Genomic DNA, 24,822 nt, shown 5'->3' with positions numbered 1-24,822 from the left:
AATTACAATTCTTGATATAATCGTTCACAGCAGGGCGCTCCAGCACCCACCAAGAGTCACTTTGAGGGCTTACAATGTTGTGGCAACACCAACACCTTGTTCTGCCATTTCTGCAGAGCATATAGGGCAGGCCCCTACTTTCAAACATCCAACTTACAAATGTCTCCTACTTGCAAACGGAAGAAGACAACAGGAAGTGAGATGAAAAAAGAGACGTACGGAAAAAAAAATTATACAGGGGTGATAACCCTTTCCTATGTTTTCCAAAAAGCTTAAAAATAGATTTTTTGACTGGAGCTACAATTTAAAAATGAGCCAGTTCAAAATTACAAACAGATTCTACTTAACACAACAAACCTACACAGTACCTGTCTTGTTTGCACCGCCTGTATACTGCTGTTCTGAGTATATAGGGCCTGGGGGCCCCACATCTTTCCTTTTTTAATATGGGTACGGGGTTCCCCTTAATATCCCAAAGGGGCTGGTAATGGGCAGGGGGGGCTACCCATGCCATTTTTCTCAATGATTTTCATCTATATTGCCAGAACCAGATATTACATTAAAACCGCAAGCAGTTTTAAATGACTTTTTTTCAGTTAAATTTCATTTTGTGCAGGGACTGTTCTAAACAGGGAAACACGTGGCACTTCACAGGCATACTATAGACACCCCCCAGGCATGATATTTAAAGGAATATTTCACTTTTTTTTTTCACTTTAATTGTCATTAAAATCAGTGCTCCTGAAAAAACGGACGTTTTTAAAAACATTTTAGGCATTGACCCATGTCCCCTGTGGCAGGAGCCAGGTCCCCAAACCCTTTTTAGGACAATATCTTGCATATTAGCCATTAAAATGAGCACTTTTTGTTTCGAACGTTCGAGTCCCATAGACTTTAATGAATTTGCAGTCCGTTCGAAAGTTCTGGTGCGAACCGAACCGGGGGGTGTTCAGCTCATCCCTAATGTACATGTTTTCTGGAGCACCTCCCCCAAAAGAGAAGCCCTCCCAGCATGACTGTAAGAATAGCAGGAACAGTCCTAAAAGTCCAGAACTAGAGGACAGCCGTTCATGATGGTACTGCAAGAAACAGAATAAAGTACATCCTCAGACTAAACAAATTATTGACATGTCTCTGGGCCTCCATCCCTTCTAATCTAACAGGGGGAACTCTGCGAACCCTGATGCAAAGGGCAATGCTGCAGACTCTGATGTAAGTGGGAACTCTGATGTAAATGGAAATGCAGTGGACTCTGATATAAGGTGGTCTCTGGTGACCAGAGCACCCCTTACATCAGAGTTCCTCCTTAGATCATGCTCTGTAGCATTTTCCTTTGCCTTGGGGAAGAATCCTGCAGACTCTGATGTAAAGGGGAATGCTGGGAAATGTTATGTGGGGGGGGGGGAACTCTGGTGACCAGAGACCACCTTCCGCAGAGTGAATACACTAGGGGGGGTGTTACTGAGATGATGGGAAACCTTTATATCAATGCCCTCTTGTCACTGACCTCCTCTCCAGTGCAGCGTGCAGGGCTCAGTTAGATGGCTCCATCCAGGTTGGTGGTTCTGGTTTTTATTCTATAGTGTCTTCTCCACAGTTCATACACATCTGACTCCTCACGTAATCCCAATCCTGGCGGTGCTCTCACTCTTGATTCCTCTCCAGACTCCCCTTAAGAGACTGCAGACACGTTAAAAGACAAGAGATAGTCAGAGATTGCAGACAGGACACAGGAGGTGGCTAGAGGCTACAGACATGGTACAAGAGGGGGTCGGAACATGTGCACAGGATACAGGAGGCAGTCAGTGGATGTGGAAATGGTACAGGTGGTGGTCAGAGTATGCAGACATGTAGGGGGAGCAAACAGAGGGGTTCCCCGTGTAAGTTTTGGACACAGAGGGATCAGTCATGTAGGGGGATCACACAGTGGGGTGAAGTCCTTATAAGAGCTGTCACAGGAGGGCCCTCACACAGGACATATGGCCGGCAGGGCAGTGAGGTTGGCGCACACAGGGTGATCAGGTTCCTGTTCTTAGGGGAGGTGGAGTCCTGATCCCCAGGGCAGATGGGGTCCCTAGGTGAGATGAAGTCCCCGTTCCCAGGGGAGATGGAGTTCCTGTCCCCAGGAGAGAAGGGGATCCCTGTCCCCAAGAGAGAAGGGGGTTCTTGTCCCCAAGAGAGAAGGGGGTCCCTGTCCCCAGGAGAGAAGGGGGCCCCTGTCCTCAGGAGAGAAGGGGGCCCCTGTCCTCAGGAGAGAAGGGGGTCCCTGTCCTCGGGGGGAGAAGGTTTCCCTGTCCTCAGGGGGGAGAAGGGGGTCTCTGTCTTGGGGGGGGGTCCCTGTCCTCAGGGGGGGAGGGGTTCCCTCTCCTGGGGGGGGTTGGAAGGGGGTCCCTATTCTCGGGAAAGATGGAGTGGGATATGGCATGGTCTCACTTACCATGACATGCAGGTCCGTCATTTATGCCTGTCTGGGCTCCCTCCAGCAGCACAGATGGGTGATCAGCATATCCCCAGGGAGCACAGCTACGGCTTGACAATCTGGAAGCAATTGATGGGTACAGTGGCTGTGTTTGATAGCACAGTGGCGGCAATTTATGGGCACAGTGGTTGCGTTTGATGGGCACAGTGAGCCAGCGTTTGCTGGACACGGTGAGGCGGCGTTCGCTGGGCACAGTGAGGCGTTTGCTGGGCACAGTGAGGCGGCATTTTTTGGGCGCAGTGAGGCGTTTGCTGGCCACAGTGAGGCGTTTTCTGGGCATGGTGAGGTGGCGTTCGTTGGGCACAGTGAGGTAGCGTTTGCTGGGCACAGTGAGGGGCATTTTTGGGCACAGTGAGGCAGCATTTTTTGGGCACAGTGAGGCGTTTGCTGGGCGCAGTGAGGTGGCGTTTGCTGGGCACAGTGAGGCAGCGATTTCTGGTCGCAGTGAGGCAGCGATTTCTGGGCGCAGTGAGGTGGCAAATTCATGGCGCAGTGAGGTGGCAAATTCATGGCGCAGTGAGGTGGCGTTTGCTTGGCGCAGTGAGGTGGCAATTGCTTGGCGCAGTGAGGCGGCGATTTCTGGTCGCAGTGAGGCGGCGATTTCTGGTCGCAGTGAGGCTGCATTTTTTGGGCGCAGTGAGGTGGCGATTTCTGGGCGCAGTGAGGTGGCGTTTGCTTGGCGCAGTGAGGTGGCGATTTCTGGGCGCAGTGAGGTGGCGTTTGCTTGGCGCAGTGAGGCAGCGATTTCTGGTGGCAGTGAGGCGGCGATTTCTGGTCGCAGTGAGGCGGCATTTTTTGGGCGCAGTGAGGTGGCGATTTCTGGTTGCAGTGAGGTGGCGATTTCTGGGCACAGTGAGGCAGCATTTTTTGGGCGCAGTGAGGTGGCAATTTCTGGGCACAGTGAGGCGTATTTATTGGCAGAACAATGTACTGTATTTGTAGTCAGAGCTATGCACGGGGCCCCGCCCCCCTCTCCAAGCCCTGTGGCAGGAGCCAGGTCCCCAAACCCTTTTTAGGACAATATCTTGCATATTAGCCATTAAAATTAGCACTTTTTGTTTCGAACGTTCGAGTCCCATAGACTTCAATGAATTTGCAGTCCGTTCGAAAGTTCTGGTGCGAACCGAACCGGGGGGTGTTCAGCTCATCCCTAATGTACATGTTTTCTGGAGCACCTCCCCCAAAAGAGAAGCCCTCCCAGCATGACTGTAAGAATAGCATGAACAGTCCTAAAAGTCCAGAACTAGAGGACAGCCGTTCATGATGGTACTGCAAGAAACAGAATAAAGTACACCCTCAGACTAAACAAATTATTGACATGTCTCTGGGCCTCCATCCCTTCTAATCTAACAGGGGGAACTCTGCGAACCCTGATGCAAAGGGCAATGCTGCAGACTCTGATGTAAGTGGGAACTCTGATGTAAATGGGAATGCAGTGGACTCTGATATAAGGTGGTCTCTGGTGACCAGAGCACCCCTTACATCAGAGTTCCTCCTTAGATCATGCTCTGTAGCATTTTCCTTTGCCTTGGGGAAGAATCCTGCAGACTCTGATGTAAAGGGGAATGCTGGGAAATGTTATGTGGGGGGGGAACTCTGGTGACCAGAGACCACCTTCTGCAGAGTGAATACACTAGGGGGGGTGTTACTGAGATGATGGGAAACCTTTATATCAATGCCCTCTTGTCACTGACCTCCTCTCCAGTGCAGCGTGCAGGGCTCAGTTAGACGGCTCCATCCAGGTTGGTGGTTCTGGTTTTTATTCTATAGTGTCTTCTCCACAGTTCATACACATCTGACTCCTCACGTAATCCCAATCCTGGCGGTGCTCTCACTCTTGATTCCTCTCCAGACTCCCCCTAAGAGACTGCAGACACGTTAAAAGACAAGAGATAGTCAGAGATTGCAGACAGGACACAGGAGGTGGCTAGAGGCTACAGACATGGTACAAGAGGGGGTCGGAACATGTGCACAGGATACAGTAGGCAGTCAGTGGATGTGGAAATGGTACAGGTGGTGGTCAGAGTATGCAGACATGTAGGGGGAGCAAACAGAGGGGTTCCCCGTGTAAGTTTTGGACACAGAGGGATCAGTCATGTAGGGGGATCACACAGTGGGGTGAAGTCCTTATAAGAGCTGTCACAGGAGGGCCCTCACACAGGACATATGGCTGGCAGGGCAGTGAGGTTGGTGCACACAGGGTGATCAGGTTCCTGTTCTTAGGGGAGGTGGGGTCCTGATCCCCAGGGCAGATGGGGTCCCTAGGTGAGATGAAGTCCCCGTTCCCAGGGGAGATGGAGTTCCTGTCCCCAGGAGAGAAGGGGATCCCTGTCCCCAAGAGAGAAGGGGGTTCTTGTCCCCAAGAGAGAAGGGGGTCCCTGTCCCCAGGAGAGAAGGGGGCCCCTGTCCTCAGGAGAGAAGGGGGTCCCTGTCCTCAGGGGGGAGAAGGTTTCCCTGTCCTCAGGGGGGAGAAGGGGGTCTCTGTCTTGGGGGGAGGGGGTCCCTGTCCTCAGGGGGGGGGGTTCCCTCTCCTGGGGGGGGGGGTTGGAAGGGGGTCCCTATTCTCAGGAAAGATGGAGTGGGATATGGGATGGTCTCACTTACCATGACATGCAGGTCCATCATTTATGCCTGTCTGGGCTCCCTCCAGCAGCACAGATGGGTGATCAGCATATCCCCAGGGAGCACAGCTACGGCTTGACAATCTGGAAGCAATTGATGGGTACAGTGGCTGTGTTTGATAGCACAGTAGCGGCAATTTATGGGCACAGTGGTTGCGTTTAATGGGCACAGTGAGCCAGCGTTTGCTGGGCACGGTGAGGCGGCGTTTGCTGGGCACAGTGAGGCGTTTGCTGGGCACAGTGAGGCGGCATTTTTTGGGCGCAGTGAGGCGTTTGCTGGCCACAGTGAGGCGTTTTCTGGGCATGGTGAGGTGGCGTTTGTTGGGCACAGTGAGGTAGCGTTTGCTGGGCACAGTGAGGGGCATTTTTGGGCACAGTGAGGCGGCATTTTTTGGGCACAGTGAGGCGTTTGCTGGGCGCAGTGAGGTGGCGTTTGCTGGGCACAGTGAGGCGGCGATTTCTGGTCGCAGTGAGGCAGCGATTTCTGGGCGCAGTGAGGCGGCATTTTTTGGGCGCAGTGAGGTGGCGTTTGCTTGGCGCAGTGAGGTGGCAATTGCTTGGCGCAGTGAGGCGGTGATTTCTGGTCGCAGTGAGGCGGCGATTTCTGGTCGCAGTGAGGCTGCATTTTTTGGGCGCAGTGAGGTGGCGATTTCTGGTCGCAGTGAGGTGGCGTTTGCTTGGCGCAGTGAGGTGGCGATTTCTGGGCACAGTGAGGTGGCGTTTGCTTGGCGCAGTGAGGCAGCGATTTCTGGTGGCAGTGAGGCTGCGATTTCTGGTCGCAGTGAGGCGGCATTTTTTGGGCGCAGTGAGGTGGCGATTTCTGGTCACAGTGAGGTGGCGTTTGCTGGGCACAGTGAGATGGCGATTTCTGGGCACAGTGAGGCAGCATTTTTTGGGCGCAGTGAGGTGGCGATTTCTGGGCACAGTGAGGAGTATTTATTGGCAGAACAATGTACTGTATTTGTAGTCAGAGCTATGCACAGGGCCCCGCCCCCTCTCCAAGCTCCGCCCCCCTCTCTAAGCTCCGCTCTATCTCTCCCTCCCAGCAAGTCTCCGCCCGCTTGAGTCCATAATTTTGGTCGACCGCTGAACAAATATCCCGCGCATGCGCTAATACAGCTTGAAGCCATCATTTTTCTTGACCAGTGAAGAAAATCGTGGGGTGGGCGGGGCTGCTGCTGACGTTCTAACCATCTGTTCAGCTCCGTCCGTCCACCCGCAAGTCTCCGCCCACTTGAGGCTAGAATTTTTCTCCACCGTGAAAATAAATATACTGCGCATGCGCTGTTAATGTCAGGGGATTGGCGCATGCGCGGTAGAGGCCCGCCGTCAGCTGTTTTAGTGACGGAGCCACACCGGAAGTGACGGGGTGATCGGTTTTCATAGGTCGCAGGAAATTTTACAACACCGGCAATAGTCAAATCGACTCAATGTGAATGTGGGCTATTTTTTTTTTTAAACAAAGTTACATGGCCCTTTGTCATTTCCAGCAGCAATGCACATGGTGATGGTGGCTCACATTTTTAAAACCATCATACCTATTTAATGAAGTTTTGTTTAAGGCTGATAGTACATTATTAATGTTAGGTGCCTTTCACACATGGCATGTCCATTTTGACAGACTGCTAGCTCAGCGAGGATCACTCTGTTTATGCGTTGCATTTAAAAATGGAAAGATAGAAAAAGTAAAAAGCCCCACCTACTCAATGGGCAGGGGCATTTTGAAAGCGCTAAATACAGTGCTTCCAAGCCGCTCAAAAATGCTGCTTGGAGGAATTTTTCTAACATCCCGCAAGTGCACTGCCCCAGTGTGAAAGCACACAATGCACAGAATGGAAAGCAGTTTCCAGGCACTTTTTAGAGGCCATTTCTAGTGCTAAAATGTATGAAAACTGCCTCAGTGTGAAAGGGGTCTTAAGGAGTCCCAAGTTGACCATCTTGGCGTTTTTCAAGCGGGTTGAGGGTGCCGAAAGAGATTGCCTATGGGCACATGACCCTGAAAGTGCCTGATCTCGGAGGCATAGCAGGGTCAGGCTTGGTTAGAACCTGGATGGGAGACCCCCTGGGAATGCCGTAGGTTTCGTTTTTTTTTTCTTTGGCGTCGACTTGTTTTTTTCACTTGTTTCCCAAGGTGACCATCTTGGCGTTTCTCAAGAGGGTTGAGGGTGCTGAAAGAGATTTAATAAGGCCACATCACCCTGAAAGTGCCTGATCTTGTCTGATCTCGGAGGCTGAGCAGCGTCTGCCCTGATTAGTAACAAATGTGAGACCTCCTGGCAATAACCAGTGCCACGGGCTTCTTTTTTTTTTTGGCGTTGACTTGTTTTTCTCCCTACTTTCCCTAGGTGACCATCTTGGCGCTTGTCAAGAGAGTTGAGGGTGCCCAAAGGTATTGCTTATGGCCTCGACACCCTGAAAGCAACCAATCTGGTTAGTACCTGAGTGGGAGACCTCCTGGGAATACAAGGTGCCGTAATTTTTATTTTTTGCCGTTGACTTGTTTTTTCCCTTGTTTCTCAAGGTGACCATCTTGGCTTTTGTCAAAGAGGGTTAGGGATACCCAAAGAGATTGCCTACGGCCATATCACTGTGAAAGCGCCCAATCTCGTCTGATCTCGGAGGCTAAGCAGGGTTTGTCAAGAGGGATGAGGGTGCCCAAAGAGATTGCCTATGGGCAGGGTCAGGCCTGGTTAGTACATGGATGGGAGACCGCCTCGGAATACAAGGTGCTGTAGGCTTAATTTTTTTTTGGGGGGGGGGGGGCATTGACTTATTTTTTTCCCGTTTCCCAAGGTGATTATCTTGGCGTTTGTCAAGACGGTTGAGGACACCCAAAGAGATTTCCTAAGGCCACATCACCTTGAAAGCGACCAATCTCGTCTAATCTCGGAGGCTAAGCAGGCTCAGACCTGGTTAGTACTTGGATGGGAGACTGCCTGGGAATACCAGGTAGCATAGGCTTCTTTTTTTTTGGCGTTTTATTTTCCCTTGTTTTCCATGGTGACTATCTTGGCATTTGTGAAGGAGGTTTAGGGTGCCCAAAGAGATTGTCTATGGCCTCATCACCCTGAAAGCTCCAAATCTCGTCTTATCTCGGAGGCTAAGCAGGGTCGGGCCTGATTAGCATCTGGAGGGGAGACCGCCTGGGATTACCAGGAGCTGCAGTCTTCGTCTTTTTTTTTTTGCGTCAACTTGTTTTTTTCCCTTGTTTCCAAGGGGACCATCTTGGCGTTTGTCAAGAGGGTGGAGGCCTGCCCAAAGAGATTGCCTACAGCCACATCACCCTGAAAGCACCTGATCTTGGAGGCTAAGCAGGGTCGGGCCTGGTTAGTACCTGCATGGGAGACCATCTGGGAATACCAGGTGCTGTAGGCTTTTTTTTATTTCCTGTTTTTTATTTCTGGTTTCCCAAGATGACCTTCTTGGCATTTCACAAGAGGGTTTTGGGTGCCAGAAGAGATTGCCTATGGCCACACCACTCTGAAAGCACCCAATCTCATCTGGTCTTGAAGGCTAAGCAGAGATGGGCCTGCTTAGTACCTGGATGGGAGACTGCCTTTTTTTGTGGTTCCCCAAGGTGACCATCTTGGCATTTCTCAAGAGGGTATTCCCAGGTGGTCTCCCATTTAGGTACTAACCAGGCCTGTCCCTGCTTAGCCTCCAAGATCACATGCTTTCAGGGCGATGTTGCCATAAGCACTCACTTTTGGCACCCTCAACCCTCTTGACAAACACCAAGATGGTCACCTTGGGAAACAAGGGAAAAAAAGATGTCAACTCTGCCATATTAGCACCTCAAGAAATGAGATAGGCAGTGATAAACTAAAAGATGCGTAAATTCCAGATAATGTACCATCGTTTTCAGACGCTATAACATTTGCGCAAACCAATAAATATACCCTTATTAACATTACCAAAGGCATGTGGCTGAATAAATTTTGACCTAAAAGTATGAATAAAATTGAGTTTATTGGATTTTTCTTATAACAAAAAGCAGAAAATATAATTTTCTTTCAATATTTTAGATTTTTCCGTTTATATCGCAAAAAAAAAAAAAAAATTGCAGAGGCAATCAAATACCTTCAAAATAAAGCTCTATTTGTGGGAAAGAAACGATGACCTACGTGACCCACACTGACCTACCTGACATACATACACTGACCTACCCGACATACATACACTGACCTACATGACCAACACTGACCTAACCAACATACAAACACTGACCTACCTGACCCACACTGACGTACGCGACACACTCTGACCTACACTGACCTGCATGACACACACTGACATACACTGACCTGGTACCTGACATACAAACTCTGATTGACCGACATGACCAGGAGGAGATAGACTTCATGTGTTCAGGTACTGCAGCAGCAGCTCATCCGTGGTGCTGGTGTGCAAGGCAGCCAGAGGAGAAGAGGAGAGCCACCCGCCCAAGTGTGTATTGATGTGGTGCGGCCACCGCATTGTCATGTCTGCCCTGCATTCTGGACCGAGACAAAAAGTGTTCTGGTCTTTGGCCAGCCAAATGGTCCGGCGCTGAAGTAATTAAATGCCCAAAATGGTGCTTGGTGACTAAAAAAGGCACACTCCGGACCTTTGAATGCCAAAAAGGTCCTCGGTGACCAAAAACAGCTGGGTGTGCTGTTTTTTTTCTTCACTGGGGCCCATTTTTGGCCTCCAAGGACCAGGAGCGCTGTTTTTGGTCACCAAGGATATTTAGCCTAGAAGGGCTGGGCTTTTTTTGGTCACTGAGGACCATTTTTGGTATTCAATGTTTGGTTGTTTGTATTGCACAGTGACCTTTCTGTAACCTCTAGCCTCCCTCTTATTAAAAAAAAAAGCCCACGGTACCTGGTATTCCAAGGCGGTCTCCCATCCAAGTAATTACTAGGCCTGACCCTGCTTAGCATCCGAGATCAAATGAGATCTGGCGGATTCAGGGTGATGTGGCCGTAGGCAATCTTGCTGGCCACTTTCAACCCTCTTGACAAAACACCAAGATGGTCATTTCGGCAAACAGGCAGAAAATTAAAACAGGTCATCGACGCCAACAACATATTAAAAAAAAGCCTGCGTCACCTAGTATTCCCAGGCGGTCTCCCATCCAGGCACTAATCAGGCCCGACCCTGCTTAGCATCCCAGATCAGACAAGATCAGGCGCATTCAGGGTGATGTGGATGTAGGCGTTCTTACTTGCCACTCTCAACCTTCTTGACAAACGCCAAGATGGTCACCTCGGCAAGCCAGCAGAAAAATAAAACAAGTCGTCGACATCAACAACATATTAAAAAAAGCCTACGGCACCTGGTATTCCCAGGCGGTCTGCCATCCAAGTACTATCCAGGCCCGACCCTGCTTAGCCTCCCAGATCAGACAAGATCAGGCGCATTCAGGGTGATGTGGATGTAGGCGTTCTTACTTGCCACTCTCAACCTTCTTGACAAACGCCAAGATGGTCACCTCTGCAAACAAGCAGAAAAATAAAACAAGTCGTCGACACCAACAACATATTTAAAAAAAAGCCTACGGCACCTGGTATTCCCAGGCCGCCTCCCATCCAGGGACTAACCAGGCCCGACCATGCTTAGCATTTGAGATCAAACAAGATTGGGCACATTCAGGGTGATGTGGCCGTAGGCGATCTTGCTGGCCACTCTCAACCCTCTGATCAAACGCCAATATGGTCGCCTCGGCAAACAAGCAGAATAAAAACAGGTCGTCAACGCCAACAACATATTAAAAAAAGGCCTATGGCCCCTGGTATTCTCAGGCGGTCTCCCATCCAGGTACTAACCAGGCCCGACCCTGCTTAGCATCCAAGATCAGACGAGATTGGGCGCATTCATAGGCTATCTTGCTGGCCATTCCCAACCCTCTTGACAAACGGCAAGATGGTCACCTCAGCAAACAAGTATAAAAATAAAAACGGGTCGTTGACACCAAACAACATATTAAAGAAAAAGCATGCGGCACCTGGTATTCCCAGGTGGTCTCCCTTCCAGGCACTAACCAGGCCTGACCCTGCTTAGCATCCGAGATCAGACGAGATCATGAACATTCAGGGTGATGTGGCCTTAGGCAATCTTGCTGGCCACTCTCAACCCTCTTGACAAACGCCAAGATGGTCACCTCGGCAAACAAGCAAAAAATAAAACAGGTCGTCGACGTGAACAACATATTAAAAAAAAGCATACGGCACCTGGTATTCCCAGGTGGTCACCCATTCAGGGACTAACCAGCCCCAACCCTGCTTAGCATCCGAGAACAGAAGAGATTGGGCGCATTCAGGGTGATGTAGCTATATGCGATCTTGCTGGCCACTCTCAACCATGTTGACAAACAGCAAGATGGTCACCTTAGCAAACAAGCGGAAAAATAAATCAGGTCGTTGACGCCAACAACATATTAAAAAAAAAAGCATACGGCACCTGGTATTCCCAGGCAGTCTACCATCCAGGTACTAACCAAGCCCGACCCTGCTTAGCATCCAAGATTGGAAGCATTCAGGGGGATGTGGCCGTAGGCAATCTTGCTGGCCACTCTCAACCCTCTTGACAAATGCCAAGATGGTCACCTCGGCAAACAAGCAGAAAAAAAAACAGGTCGTTGACGCCAACAACATATTAAAAAAAAGCCTACGGCACCTTTGATTCCCAGGCGGTCTCCCATCCAGGCACTAACCAGGCACGATCCTGCTTAGCATTTGAGATCAGATGAGATCGAGCACATTCTGGGTGATGTGACCGTATGCGATCTTGCAGGCCACTCTCAACCCTCTTGATTAACTCCAAGATGGTCACCTCTGCAAACAAGAATAAATATAAAATAGGTCGTCGACATCAATAACATATTAAAAAAAAGCCTACGGCACCTGGTATTCCCAGGTGGTCTCCCACTAACCATGCCTGACCCTACTTAGCATCCGAGATCAGATGAGATCGGGCACATTCTAGGTGATGTGGCCGTAGGCAATCTTGCTGGCCACTCTCAACCCTCTTGACAAACGCCAAGATGGTCACCTCGGCAAACAAGCAGAAAAATAAAACAGGTTGATGACGCCAAAAACATATAAAAAAAAAGCCTACGTCACCTGTATTCCCAGGTGGTCTCCCATCCAGGTACTAACCAGGCCCAACCCTGCTTAGCATCCGAGATCAGATGAGATTGGGCGCATGTGGCTGTAGGCGATCTTGCTGGCCACTCTCAACCTTCTTGACAAACGCCAAGATGGTCACCTCAGCAAACAAGCAGAAATATAAAAAAAAAGCCTACTGCACCTGGTATTCCCAGGCAGTCTCCCATCCATGTACTAACCAGGCCCGACCCTGCTTAGCAGATAAGATCGGGCACATTCAGGGTGATGTGGCCGTAGGCGATCTTGCTGGCCACTCTCAAACCTCTTGGCAAACAAGCAGAAAAATAAAACAGTTCGTCGACGCCAACAACATATTAAAAAAAACTGTCAGAAAAGGTTCCCTCCGCTGGTAATATCGATCATTTGGCATGCAGTACTGAGATCCACCAGCAGGTGTCTCCTGGCAGTTTGGAGCTGTCAGAAGAGCTTTTCCCTGCTGGAATTTGTAATCTTTGGTCCGCAGTACTGGCGTCCACCAGCGGAGGGATCTTGGCAGTGTGGAGCAGGTATTACCTTCTGCAGTCAGGCGTCACATGACTGATAGCAGCCATTGTATAAATACCCGACAACTACACACACACCTTGCCTTGGTATTGTCCTTGCCCTGGCCTGCAGCCTGGATACCTGATACCGATCCTGAACCTGAACCTGTTGTACCTGATCCTATCTACTCCTGCATCCCTGGAACCTTATCCTGCAACCTGATCCCTTTCTCCTTGTCCCTCCATCTGCTGACCTCCTATTTATGACCCTGGCCTGGCTTGACTACGATTCTGGTACTCCCTTTTGCTACATATGCTGGTTTATTTGTTTATCTTCACTGTTTGGTTGTTTGGTTTGTTCACTCAGTTTGTATTGGTGGTGTATTCACATTTATATGCATTTACTCTAATAAAATTACTTTCACCTATTTACATCTGGTTCACTCTGTCGCAGTCACACAGTTCTGGCCACTTCTAGTTTATGACAAAAAGCCTCCGGCACCTGGTATTCCCAGGCAGGCTCCCATCCAGGTACTAACCAGGCCCGACCCTGTTTTGCATCCGAGATCAGATGAGATTGGGCGCATTCAAGGTGATGTGGCCACTCTCAAACCTCTTGGCAAACAAGCAGAAAAATAAAACGGGTCGTCGACGCCAACAACATTTTAAAGAAAAGCCTACAGGACCTGGTATTCCCAGGCCCGTCCCTGCTTACTATCCGAGATCAGACGATATCGGGCTCATTCAGGCTGATGTGGCTGTAGGCGATCTTACTGTCCAATCTCAAACGCCAAGATGGTCACCTCGGCAAACACGCAGAAAAATAAAACAGGTTGTCGACGCCAACATATTAAAAAAAAGCCTACGGCACCATGTATTCCCAGGCGGTCTCCCATCCAGGTACTAACCAGGCCTGACCCTGCTTAGCATTCGAGATCAGACGAGATCGGGCTCATTCAGTGTGATGTACAGTAGGCGATCTTGCTGGATACTCTCAACCCTCTTTACAAACGCCAAGATGGTAACCTCGGCAAACAAGCAGAAAAATAAAACAGGTCGTCGACGCCAACAACATATTAAAAAAAAGCCTTCGGCACCTGATATTTCCATGCAGTCTCCCATCCAGGTACTAACCAGGCCCGACCCTGCTTTCTAAATCGAAGCTGGTCATTACAGCCATACATCATACAATCTAGCTGAGAAAAAATATGGAGGGGAAAATCTGCTACTATACTGCAGAAAATTAGCTGTGAAAAAATATGGAGGGAAATATGCTAATAGACTCCAGGAAATTAACAGTGACAAATAAAATGGATTCAAATAGATGCTAATATACTGCAGAAAATTAGCTGTACAAAAAAAATACAAAAATAAAAAAAGGGAAGGAAAAATCGGCTAATATACTGCAGAAAATTAGCTGTGAAAGATATGGAGGGAAAAATATGCTAATAGACTCCAGGAAATTAGCAGTGACAAAAAAAAATGGATTAAAATAGATGCCAATACACTGCAGAAAATTAGCTGTACAAAAAAATAAAAAAAAAGGGGAAGGAAAAATCGGCTAATATACTGCAGAAAATTAGCTGTGAAAAATATGGAGGAAAAAATATGCTAATAGACTCCAGGAAATTAGCAGTGACAAAAAAATGGATTAAAATAGATGCGAATACACTGCAGAAAATTAGCTGTACAAAAAAATAAAAAAAAGGGGAAGGAAAAATCGGCTAATTTACTGCAGAAAATTAGCTGTGAAAAATATGCTAATAGACTCCAGGAAATTAGCAGTGACAAAAAAAATGTAGATATGTGCGATTTGCAGGTTGTAGATATGTGCGATTAGCAGATTGTAGATATGTGCGATTTGCAGGTTGTAGATATGTGCGATTTGCAGGTTGTAGATATGTGCAATTTGCAGGTTGTAGATATGTGCGATTTAAAAGATGGAGGGGAAAAGATGCAAATAGACTGCAGAAAATTAGCTGAGGAATAAATTATGGAGGGACATATATATGCTAATAGACAAATCACCACAAAATGAAGCTGCTTCCAGGGCCGTTTTTAAGGCTGGGCAAAAGGGGCAGCCTCCCTGGGCCCTGTCATTGTTGTGGGGCCCAAAGCAGCTGCCTTATACTTGCCAACTATCCTGGTTTAAATTCCCTCATCCCTTGAGGTTTTAGTCCTGTACTGTCCCAATATCGCAGTGTGAAGTGCTGCAACTAATGCTGCCCAGCTCTGTCCTATTGTTGTGCAAAGTTGACTCACCTGCAGACCCTGTGTTTACATGTAAATTACAGGCATTCATATGTAAATAGGGGCGGCCAGAGACATTGATATGTATATCATGCCCCCCTGAGGTCATATCCACAGTAATCTCTAGCAACCAATCAACAAGAAGAAATCATGTGCTGTAACCTCTAGCAACTAATCAGTGAGCCATGTTGTTTGCTGTAACCTCTAGCAACCAGTCAGTGAGTGGTAATAGTACACTGTAACCTCTGGCAACCAATTGCAATAGCTGCCTGATTCAGTAAACTGATTTTGAGTCTAGCTGCTATTTATTGTATTTCTCGGAGCAGGCCGAGAACAAAACTGCATGGGGGGGGCCCCAAGAAAAGTTTTGCCCAGGGTCCAATCAATATTAAAGATGGCCCTGGGTGCTTCATTAAAAAAAGAGATGGGCTAAATTCTCTTAAGCAAATGCCTATAGAAACATAATAATGTTAATATTTTTTAGTTGTGAAATTTGATATTACTGAGATGCTCATAAGCAACTCCGCTGCGGCGGCCGCTGTAACTATTAATTCACCACACAGGTTGAACACTCCCTCACCTTTGTGCATTCATAGCATGTCATGTTCAAAGTAACCTGTTGTGGCGCTGCTGAGCAGCCGTCAAACTCATCAATGGTGGTTCTGACATGGAACCCATGATAGTTTTTCAGAGCATGTAATTTCAAAAGTAACCTGGGGTGGTGCTGCTGAGCAGCCTTCAACTTCAACACTGTTGGTGCTGACATGGACCCCACGATAGTTTTTTAGAGCATGTCATTTCCAAAGTAACCTGTTGCTGCGCTGTTGAGCAAGTTTCATAACTCCGAATCACGGGACCCTTTGCTACCTTGTAATAAGTCACAACAGAGGGAGGCCAGCAGGTCAGAAAAAGGTCACTGCAAAGCAGCAAACATTCTGACTGTGCATGTTCTAAATCAAAGCTGGTCATTGCAGCCATACATCATACAATCTAGCTGAGAAGAAATATGGAGGGGAAAATCTGCTACTATACTGCAGAAAATTAGCTGTGAAAAAATATGGAGGGAAATATGCTAATAGACTCCAGCAAATTAGCAGTGACAAAAAAAATGGATTAAAATAGATGCTAATATACTGCAGAAAATTAGCTGAACAAAGAAAATTGAAGGAAAAATGTGCTAATATACTGCAGAAAATTAGCTGTGAGAAATATGGAGGGAAAAATATGCTAATAGACTCCAGGAAATTAGCAGTGACAAAAAGAAAATGTAGATATGTGCGATTTGCAGGCTGTAGATATGTGCGATTTGCAGGCTGTAGATATGTGCGATTTGCAGGTTGTAGATGTGTGCGATTTGCAGGTTGTAGAGGTGTGCGATTTGCAGGTTGTAGATGTGTGCGATTTGCAGGTTGTAGATAGATGTGATTTACAGGTTGTAGATATGTGCGATTTGCAGAATGCAGATATGTGTGATTTACAGGTTGTAGATATGTGCGATTTAAAAGATGGAGGGAAAAAGATGCAAATAGACTGCAGAAAATTAGCTGAGCAATAAATTATGGAGGGACATATATGCTATTAGACAAATAACCACAAAATGAAGGCGCTTCATAAAAAAATTAGATGGGCTAAATTCTCTTAAGCAAACGCCTATAGAAACATAATAATGTTAATATTTTTTAGTTGTGAAATTTGACATTACTGAGATGCTCATAAGCAGCGACCGCTGTAACTATTAATTCACCACACAAGTTGAACACTCCCTCACCTTTATGCATTCATAGCATGTCATGTTCAAAGTAACCTGTTGTGGCGCTGCTGAGCAGCCGTCAATCTCATCAATGGTGGTGCTGACATGTAACCCACGATAGTTTTTCAGAGCATGTCATTTCAAAAGTAACCTGGGGTGGCGCTGCTGAGCAGCTTTCAACTTCAACACTGGTGGTGCTGACATGGAACCCACGATAGTTTTTTAGAGCATGTAATTTCCAAATTAACCTGTTGCTGCACTGTTGAGCAAGTTTCATAACTCCGGATCACTGGACACTTTGCTACCTTGTAATAAGTCACAACAGAGGGAGGCCAGGAGGTCAGATAAAGGTCACTGCAAAGCAGCAAACATTCTGACTGTGCATGTTCTAAATTGAAGCTGGCCATTACAGCCATACATCATACAATCTTGGAATACCATTTTCCTTGAGACTGACCAGCAAAAAAAAAAAAAAAACATAATAGGAGGGGAAAACCTAAACAACACTTTCAATTCAGATCCAATCAGGCAGGTCCTTGCACTACATAGCTGAAAGTAAATCTAAAGGAGATCATACAAGAAGATTGTATAATGTATGACCAGCTTAAGGATCTGTTCACACCATTGGAGCATGAGTGTGGTTGTGTGCATTCCTGCACATCACTTGTAGAAAACAGACCATTTATTTCAATGGGCTTCCCTACTTGCCTAAAGAATTCCCTGGTTATAGAAATATGAAAACTCATATAATACGTGGTCAAATCTAAACAGCACTTTCAATTAGCACTTTCAATTTGTATACAATCAGGCAGGCCCTTGCACTACATGTATGTAAATCTAGAGATTGTACAAGAAGATTGTATTATAGAAAGCCAGCTAAAGGCTCTGTTCACAAAACTGGAGCATGCGTGTGGTTCTGTGCATTTGTGAGCATCAGATGTAGGGCAAACCATTCATTTCAATGTGATTCCCTATGTGCCAGATAAATTCCCTGACCCTTTTGAGAAATAGGAATTATGTCACCATGTGCTTTGCTGCATTCAAACGTGTGTGCATTTACAGATGTGTGGGGTAAAATTAACAATAAGGTCCCATTCACACCTGGGCATTTTTCTAGAAGTGCACAAAACTGTACATGTTTGCATGTATTTGACAAAAAGCACAAAATTCTTTCATGCTTGCAGTTGCGGGAATTCCACTATACGCTATGCGTAATCCATCTCACCTGCGCTGATAAGCGTCCTTTCAGCCTTCTGGTATAATGCATCTCAGTAAACCCCTGTCTTGAACATTTCCCCCCCCCCAAAAAAAAGCCATGCAACCCCCCATGTGTTGATCAGGCACACGGGCATCAGGAGCGTACATTTAATAACCGATAATGTCTTTGCAGAGTGAACACATCCCCCCCCAGACGACTGTCTGTGCATTGCACAGAGGCTCTTCGCTTGGTGGACATATCCTCACTGCAAACTTCTCTGCATCCTCAGCAAGCTTTTCACTACCAGACGGATCTCAACCAGCATCAGTCTGCCCCAGCCAGCTCTTTAGAGCGGGCTGCGGGAGAGCTAAGCCTGGGAGACACTATGACAATACATATTAAATACATCTTCATAAAATTTCCACAACACAGTGAGATTCATTATTAATAAAACCCAAAATGCGGCAAGCGTATTTGCGTCCAAAAAAGAAGCTTAACCACTTCGCATCCAGGCCAATTCTGACATTTCTCTCCTACATGTAAAATTCATATTTTTTTTTTGCTAGAAAATTACATAGAACCCCCAAACATTATATATGTAGAGAATACAATTGCGGTCGTTGAAACTTTTTATCTCGCACTGTATTTTTTAGTTTCAGAAAAAAAAAACAGTTTCACGCTTTACTTTTTTTTTCTTTTTATTTTTTTTAAGTTAGCTCAATTTTGTCACGCTTCACAATTGCACACACTCTTGGAATGGCACCAAACGTCGGTATTTAAAAATCCCCATAGGCGACGCTTTCAATTTTTTTACTGGTTACATGTTTTGGGTTACAGAGGAGGTCTAGGGCTAGAATTATTGTTCTCGCTAACGTTCGCGGCGATACCTCACGTGTGGGTTGAACACCGTTTTCATATGTGGGCGGGACTTACGTATGCGTTCGCTTCTGCGTACGAGCTCACGGGGACAGGGGCGCTTTACTTATTTTTTTTATTGTTAATTTTACTTTTATTTTTTTAGTTTGACACTTTATTCCTATTACAAGCAATGTAAACATCCCTTATAATAGGAATATGGCATGATCTGACCTATTTACAGTGAGATATGGGGTCAATAAGACCCCACATTTCACCTCTAGGCTGGGAAGCTTAAAAAAAAATGATCCTGGCTTCCTAGCCAAGGGAGCGCCGTTAATTTGAATGCAGAGGACGGGCGTCACATCATAACATCGCGCCCGGCCTCCGAATGATCATAGAGACTCTGGGGAACATCTGGTCTGCCGGAAATCTCTATGGTATCATCCGGGGGCCAGCGGATCCTGTGACCGACTTACAGATGGAAGCGGTGAGTAGGTAGAAGCACTGGAGGGCGGCGGGAGGGGAGGCGTCCCCTCCCACCGCCCGCAAGAACAATCAAGTGGCGGAACAGCCGCTATGATCGTTCTTATGGTGCAGGGAATCGCCGGCTGAAAATGCAGATACCTGAATGATGTCTGGTAACCTCAGGCATCATTCAGATATACCACCACAAAGCCCACGACGTCATATGACGTAGCTTGGGCGCCAAGTGGTTAAAGACACTTGGTTAAAAAAGTGCAATGCTTGATGCTCAAAGGGCTACATGAGCTACTTTGATGCTTTTGTCATGCACAGGTCTTTCTTTTGAAATTGCTCAGCCTTATGCACATAGTGTGAAAGCATGACCATATTTTGCAATACTTACAAAGCACTCATGTGGGAATGGGCCGTGGCACCACATGCACCAGCTAAAAGGCAGTGCAATTCTGTGCATAGCAGGAAATGGGGATAAAACATTTAGCCCTAATGCACATAGGGAGTTAAAAAAAAAAAAAAAAAAAAAAAGTTGCAAAGCCAGTACTGACGCCAGAAAAAATCAGCTGTAAAAATGTGCTTTTAGGAGCATTTTTGCATTGGCATTAATACATAGCAGTGTTAGGGTTTACCAGCCTCTCTCTGACCCCTTAGATTTTCCTCTCCCAAATCCAATTACTACAGCTTAAAGCAGAGCTCCACCCTAAAGTGGAACTTAGGCTCATCGGATAACTACCCCCTCTGGTGCCACAAATGGCACATTTCTGGAGGGGGGGGGGGGGTTGCAGATATCTGTATAACAGGTATCTGCACCCACTTCTGGGCATAAATAGCCACAGAATATCAGCAGACACATCACTTCCCGAAACACACAGTTCCCAGAACACAACTGGGACCAGTGAAAATGCACGACTCACGCATGCACAGTAGGGAACTGGGCAGTGAAGCCGCAACGCTTCACTTCCTGATTCCCTCAGAGGATGGCGGTGGGGGCAGCCGAGAGACGAAAAAATTTCCCTGAAACTTTGCACAGCCTATGTTTTCATCTTCCTAAACATATCCTAGAAGTTTCATGAATTTTGGACCCCCACAAAAATAACGAGGGACATTAAGCTATAAAAAACCAAGCTCAATGTCCAAAATAGGGAGCTTAGATGTTAACCAATGCCCCCCAAACTTCACACAATCCATGACTGTCTATGCCAACATATTCTGGGGAAAAAAATCTGATTGTTTCATCAATCGTACCAAAAGTTATTCCCATTAAGCTATATTTTACACTACTAAAACAATTAATGTGAACGGCTTAATGTACCATAATACGCCTAAACCTTAAACAATTTCCCTGAAACTTTGCACAGCCTATGTTTTCATCTTTCTAAACATAGCTGGTGCCTTCTGGTGCCTTTGGGGGTCTGCTTCTGGTGCGGTCTTCTGGTGCCTTTGGGGGGGGTCTGCTTCTGGTGCGGTCTTCTGGTACCTTTGGGGGGTCTGCTTCTGGTGCGGTCTTCTAGCGCCTTTGGGGGGCCTGCTTCTGGTGTGGTCTTCTGGTGCCTTTGGGGGTCTTCTTCTGGTGCGGTCTTCTGGTGCCTTTGGGGAGGATCTGCTTCTGTTGCGGTCTTTGGGGGAACAAATATCCACTGTTAATTGTTAACTTGTTAAGGTTCCTTTTCTTGTGACACCGATACACAGCTCCCAGTGATGCAGTAAGGGGGATACAATGAGAGCTTTTTATAAATGCAGGTTAATTCACAAAGCAAAAAGACAAATGAGGGAGACAGAAAGAGAGGAAGAGTAAAAATGATGAGTAGGCAGGGTAAGATGTAAAGAGAAGACTTGGTAGGACAGAAATGAGCAAGGTTGATGGAGGAGAAAAAAATATGGAATGTTTGGAGAATAGATGAAGAGCAGTTTAGGAGCAGGGGAAAAATTACTTACCCTAGAGGTCATCCGGCTACCGGTACCATATAGGCAGGTGTCAGCTGGGTTCTTATGTATTAAACCAAGCAACATCTGCCCCTTCCCCCCTGAAGGAGTGATTCGTGACCCCATAGTCGTATTTCAGCTCCGTGCCAACTGGAAGATCTTCTATGGCCACAAACAGAAGAACGGGGTTGGTGCCTTAGCTCCGGTAATTCAGCCTTGGCTTCAGGTTTGGGTGCTTTTTGGAATGATTGATCTTCCTCCCAAAAGTTGTTGGTAGGGAGGGATGACAGGGGCACGGGATGTTCTTGCCATCAACGCACAGCTTCCGATTGTTCCTCTTGTCCTCAAAAAAGAAGAGGTAGCCCATCTCACCTGCCAAATAAATGAAATAATAAGTGCCATGCTGCTAATAAAAAGACAAAAATAAATAAAGGTATGTCTCAATCAGCAAAATAAGTAACTAGAAATGGACACATGTGTATCAAAATATCTTTATACCCATAAAACATGCTGTTGAATAAATGAAATAACTTGAACCCCCTCAAGTGGTACACTGACTGGGTTTATTTGACCCCCTGAAAGTGATTGCAATAGAGCACTTTTTTAGAAAAGACAAAAACACAACAGATTATACTTATCTGCTCTGTGTAAAGTTTTTGCACAGAGCAGACCCAATCCTCCTTTTGTGGCCGCTTGCTATGGAGGCACATCCTCCAAACCCCTGCTCTATTACTGGCTGTGACTGACAGCAGGAGGAGAAGTGTAGTGTGCAGAATCAATGGTATCAGATTAACACGTGTGATCGCCTGATAGTCATGTTTTGCCAACCTCACCATCTTACCTTCTGCCATGGCATTCATAAGCTCCTCTCCTCTTTCACACGGAATTAATAGTCCATGGTAGTATCAGACCACCTCGCCTTTCTTGAATGGTAAGGTCGTGAAGACCGTCTCCCCAGTGTTTCCAACACGGTCTTCTATAATGGCAAGCCCCTTCCAGTCTTGCAAGGCGATGTGACTTTCTAGGTCCATTTCTTCTTTAGCCTTCCCCCTGTCCATGTTGGGTTTCCAGCTTTCAAGGATGTCTTCCATCTTTGGTTGGTTTGTTGTCCATCCCTGCGTTTGACAAAAAGAGGTTACCTGCTCTTCTGTGGGGGTATTCCTCTTGAAACGTCCTGGAAGCAGAAAACCATGTATTACAATATAATGCAAGAATAGAATATGCTTAAAAGCAGAGTTCCAGACATTTTTTTTATTCAGCATCTACAAACACTGTAGCTGCTGACTTTTAATAAGAACACTTGCCTATCCAGAAAGCCTGCAATTCCCCCCCCCCCCCCCCCAAGGCCGATCAGTCCATGGGATTTGGGTGCAGGTGCCACCATTATAACGAAGAAACCGGCAGTGGGGCCTTGTGGCTTCTCTGCCGGTTTCCTACTAGCAGGCCATGCAGGTCCCAGAAGACAGCAGAAGGACTCACTGCACAAGAGGACATGACGTCATGCACCACAGCCCAAACGGAACGGTAGTACATTATGTACTTCCAACATTATTTTTGATTATAAATAGATAGATAGATATCTATCTATCTCCAAAAAAAATGGGTAGTCTTTAGTTTAAGACCACCTCCCAAAAGTGGGTGGGACTCCTCTTTAATTCACAGATGCTAGGAAAACTATAAAATACTCACTGACGACCTCATTGACGCGCATCACGTACTGCTGTTACCTCCACCTCTTGTAGCAGTACGCCTCGTGTGCCGTTGTAAAGATTCGGCATGTCTTCAAACCTGGCGGTTTTGCGTCGGTTCCCACCGGAAAGGCATCTTGTACTCTTCTGAAGGCCATCTCCTTGTCTTCAACTGGCACCGCTTCCTGTCTTGTCCTCGGGTCTCTAGAAATCAAAATGGGTGTTTAGCTATTAACTTGCTTATCAATGTAACATTGAATAAAAAAAATAAAATAAAAAACCCACACAAAAAACAAACACACACACCAAAAAAAAAAAGTTCCCACTTTCCTAATTGAACTTCCTTTTCTTGGGTACCCCACTGGCATTACTGGCTCCTCATATGTCCAGTGCCCACATGGGAAGCCAATTCCTAAGGGGGCACTTATGCAGGCTTGCACCTGAGCACTGATGTCTATAGAAAGCAGGACTCTGCCCTGTCCCTCACTCCATCTCTGGATTTGATGGACAGCAGTGGGAGCCAATAGCTTCTGGTGCCTTGGCAAAGCCTATGAGCCGAGTGAGTGAGAGGAGAGAAGAGCTGTAGATGTGCACAGCACTGGATTGAATGAGTGCTCATCTACTCTGTAGAAATTTTTGTTGGCAACAGTAACACGATCAATATTTTTTACGTGGCGACTTTCTAGATTCCGATCAGCAATATACAACCTACCCTGAAGTAGAAGGCATCCAGTCTCTCTGAATCCTCTTCACCATCACGGCACCCTTCACAATCTTGCCCTCGACGTCTTCACCTTCCATTGATCTGCTGAAGTATTCCTTCACAAGATCCTTCACTTCGTCATTGCAGTGGGATAAACCACACTGCTCAAAAGCCTTCCTTGCCTGCTGGTAAGTAACTGCAGGAAGGTTGAATCTAAAGGGTGAGAGATTTTTGTTAGTTTTTGGTCTGGTATGGTTGTACAACTGAAAAAAAGTTTTTGGTTAGCATTGATGAGTAATTTTACATTTGTGGCATAGCTGTATGACCAATTTTATATTTTACTTGCCTCTTATGGAACTGAGTGAGGTCATCAGATATCAAGCGTTTCCCTCCCTCGCTGGTGACAAAGAAGGCATCCCCTTTGTTGAAGGTCTTCAACAAAAAAGGTTGAATCTTTTGGAAATAGGTGGTGAACCACATTTCCTCAGATCCTTCCAAGACCACCTTAGCCATCTGTGAAGGAGCTTCCGCACTTCCGTCATCCACCTTGATGATCGTTGCATCCACAGCCTCTGTGTCGACGTGGATGGTCTCGTGGGTCTTCAGCAGCCATTCATTTACCTGTTGAAGGATAACAAAACAGATGTTGTTGCAAGTGTCACTCCTTACATTCGGTGTAAAACACTATTGACTCATGTAAACACTCACAGTCATGTTTTGAATGACGGTTGGTCGCTGAATGTTCCAGTGTGAGTAGAGCTTCAAGGTAATACAGGACGGTCATCCGGTCTCGGTCTTCCAGCTCCAGTCCATCATTTGCCCTACCTATCAAGGTAAGAAAATGAGGTTTTGCAAGAGACAGAATCCTTTGGCTTACCTCTTGATCCTGAGCCCAATCTCTGTGGGGAAGAGAAAAAAAATGATTGCATGCATATTTAGCAAAATCAAATGCATTAAAAAATAAATAAAATGGATAAAAGGCAATACAATATTTACTGCCATCAATATTGCTGTCATGAAAATCGCATGAAGAGATTGTCCTCCAGGTCTTCTGATTTACGATCGTCGCGGGTACGCACGATCGTACGAACGCCCTTACGTTCGTACACAGGTGCGCGTGCGCAGGCACGCGCACGGTCGCGTGCGTGCGTCCGTGTTGGCGCCAAACGGCCTATTTAAACCAGCCTCTTGCCATTAGTCTTTGCTGTCTGCTCTACAGCGTTATATCTGTGAGACCTGATCCGT

The 24,822-nt window shown here is 46.7% G+C and overlaps 9 pseudogenes; 1 reads left to right on the top strand and 8 right to left on the bottom strand.

The window, feature by feature from the left end:
• The first annotated feature begins 8,366 nt into the window (after positions 1–8,366).
• Positions 8,367–8,475, top strand: LOC144000085 (5S ribosomal RNA; annotated as a pseudogene).
• A 1,476-nt stretch (positions 8,476–9,951) lies between these two features.
• On the bottom strand, positions 9,952–10,070 carry LOC143998627 (5S ribosomal RNA; annotated as a pseudogene).
• Positions 10,071–10,179: 109 nt separating this feature from the next.
• LOC143999167 (5S ribosomal RNA) lies at positions 10,180–10,298 on the bottom strand (annotated as a pseudogene).
• Positions 10,299–10,405: 107 nt separating this feature from the next.
• Positions 10,406–10,524, bottom strand: LOC143998544 (5S ribosomal RNA; annotated as a pseudogene).
• Positions 10,525–11,074: 550 nt separating this feature from the next.
• On the bottom strand, positions 11,075–11,193 carry LOC143999368 (5S ribosomal RNA; annotated as a pseudogene).
• Positions 11,194–11,300: 107 nt separating this feature from the next.
• On the bottom strand, positions 11,301–11,419 carry LOC143998735 (5S ribosomal RNA; annotated as a pseudogene).
• Positions 11,420–11,529: 110 nt separating this feature from the next.
• LOC143999531 (5S ribosomal RNA) lies at positions 11,530–11,638 on the bottom strand (annotated as a pseudogene).
• A 107-nt stretch (positions 11,639–11,745) lies between these two features.
• On the bottom strand, positions 11,746–11,864 carry LOC143999490 (5S ribosomal RNA; annotated as a pseudogene).
• A 1,356-nt stretch (positions 11,865–13,220) lies between these two features.
• Positions 13,221–13,339, bottom strand: LOC143999183 (5S ribosomal RNA; annotated as a pseudogene).
• Positions 13,340–24,822: the final 11,483 nt, after the last annotated feature.

The sequence above is a fragment of the Lithobates pipiens genome, unplaced genomic scaffold (genome assembly GCF_037356315.1).
Source record: "Lithobates pipiens isolate NorthernLeopardFrog02 unplaced genomic scaffold, aLitPip1_a1.2 Scaffold_19, whole genome shotgun sequence".
Classification (NCBI taxonomy): Eukaryota; Metazoa; Chordata; class Amphibia; order Anura; family Ranidae; genus Lithobates; species Lithobates pipiens.
Note: the sequence above shows the minus strand (reverse complement) of the source record. Positions and strands in the feature narration are given on the sequence as shown.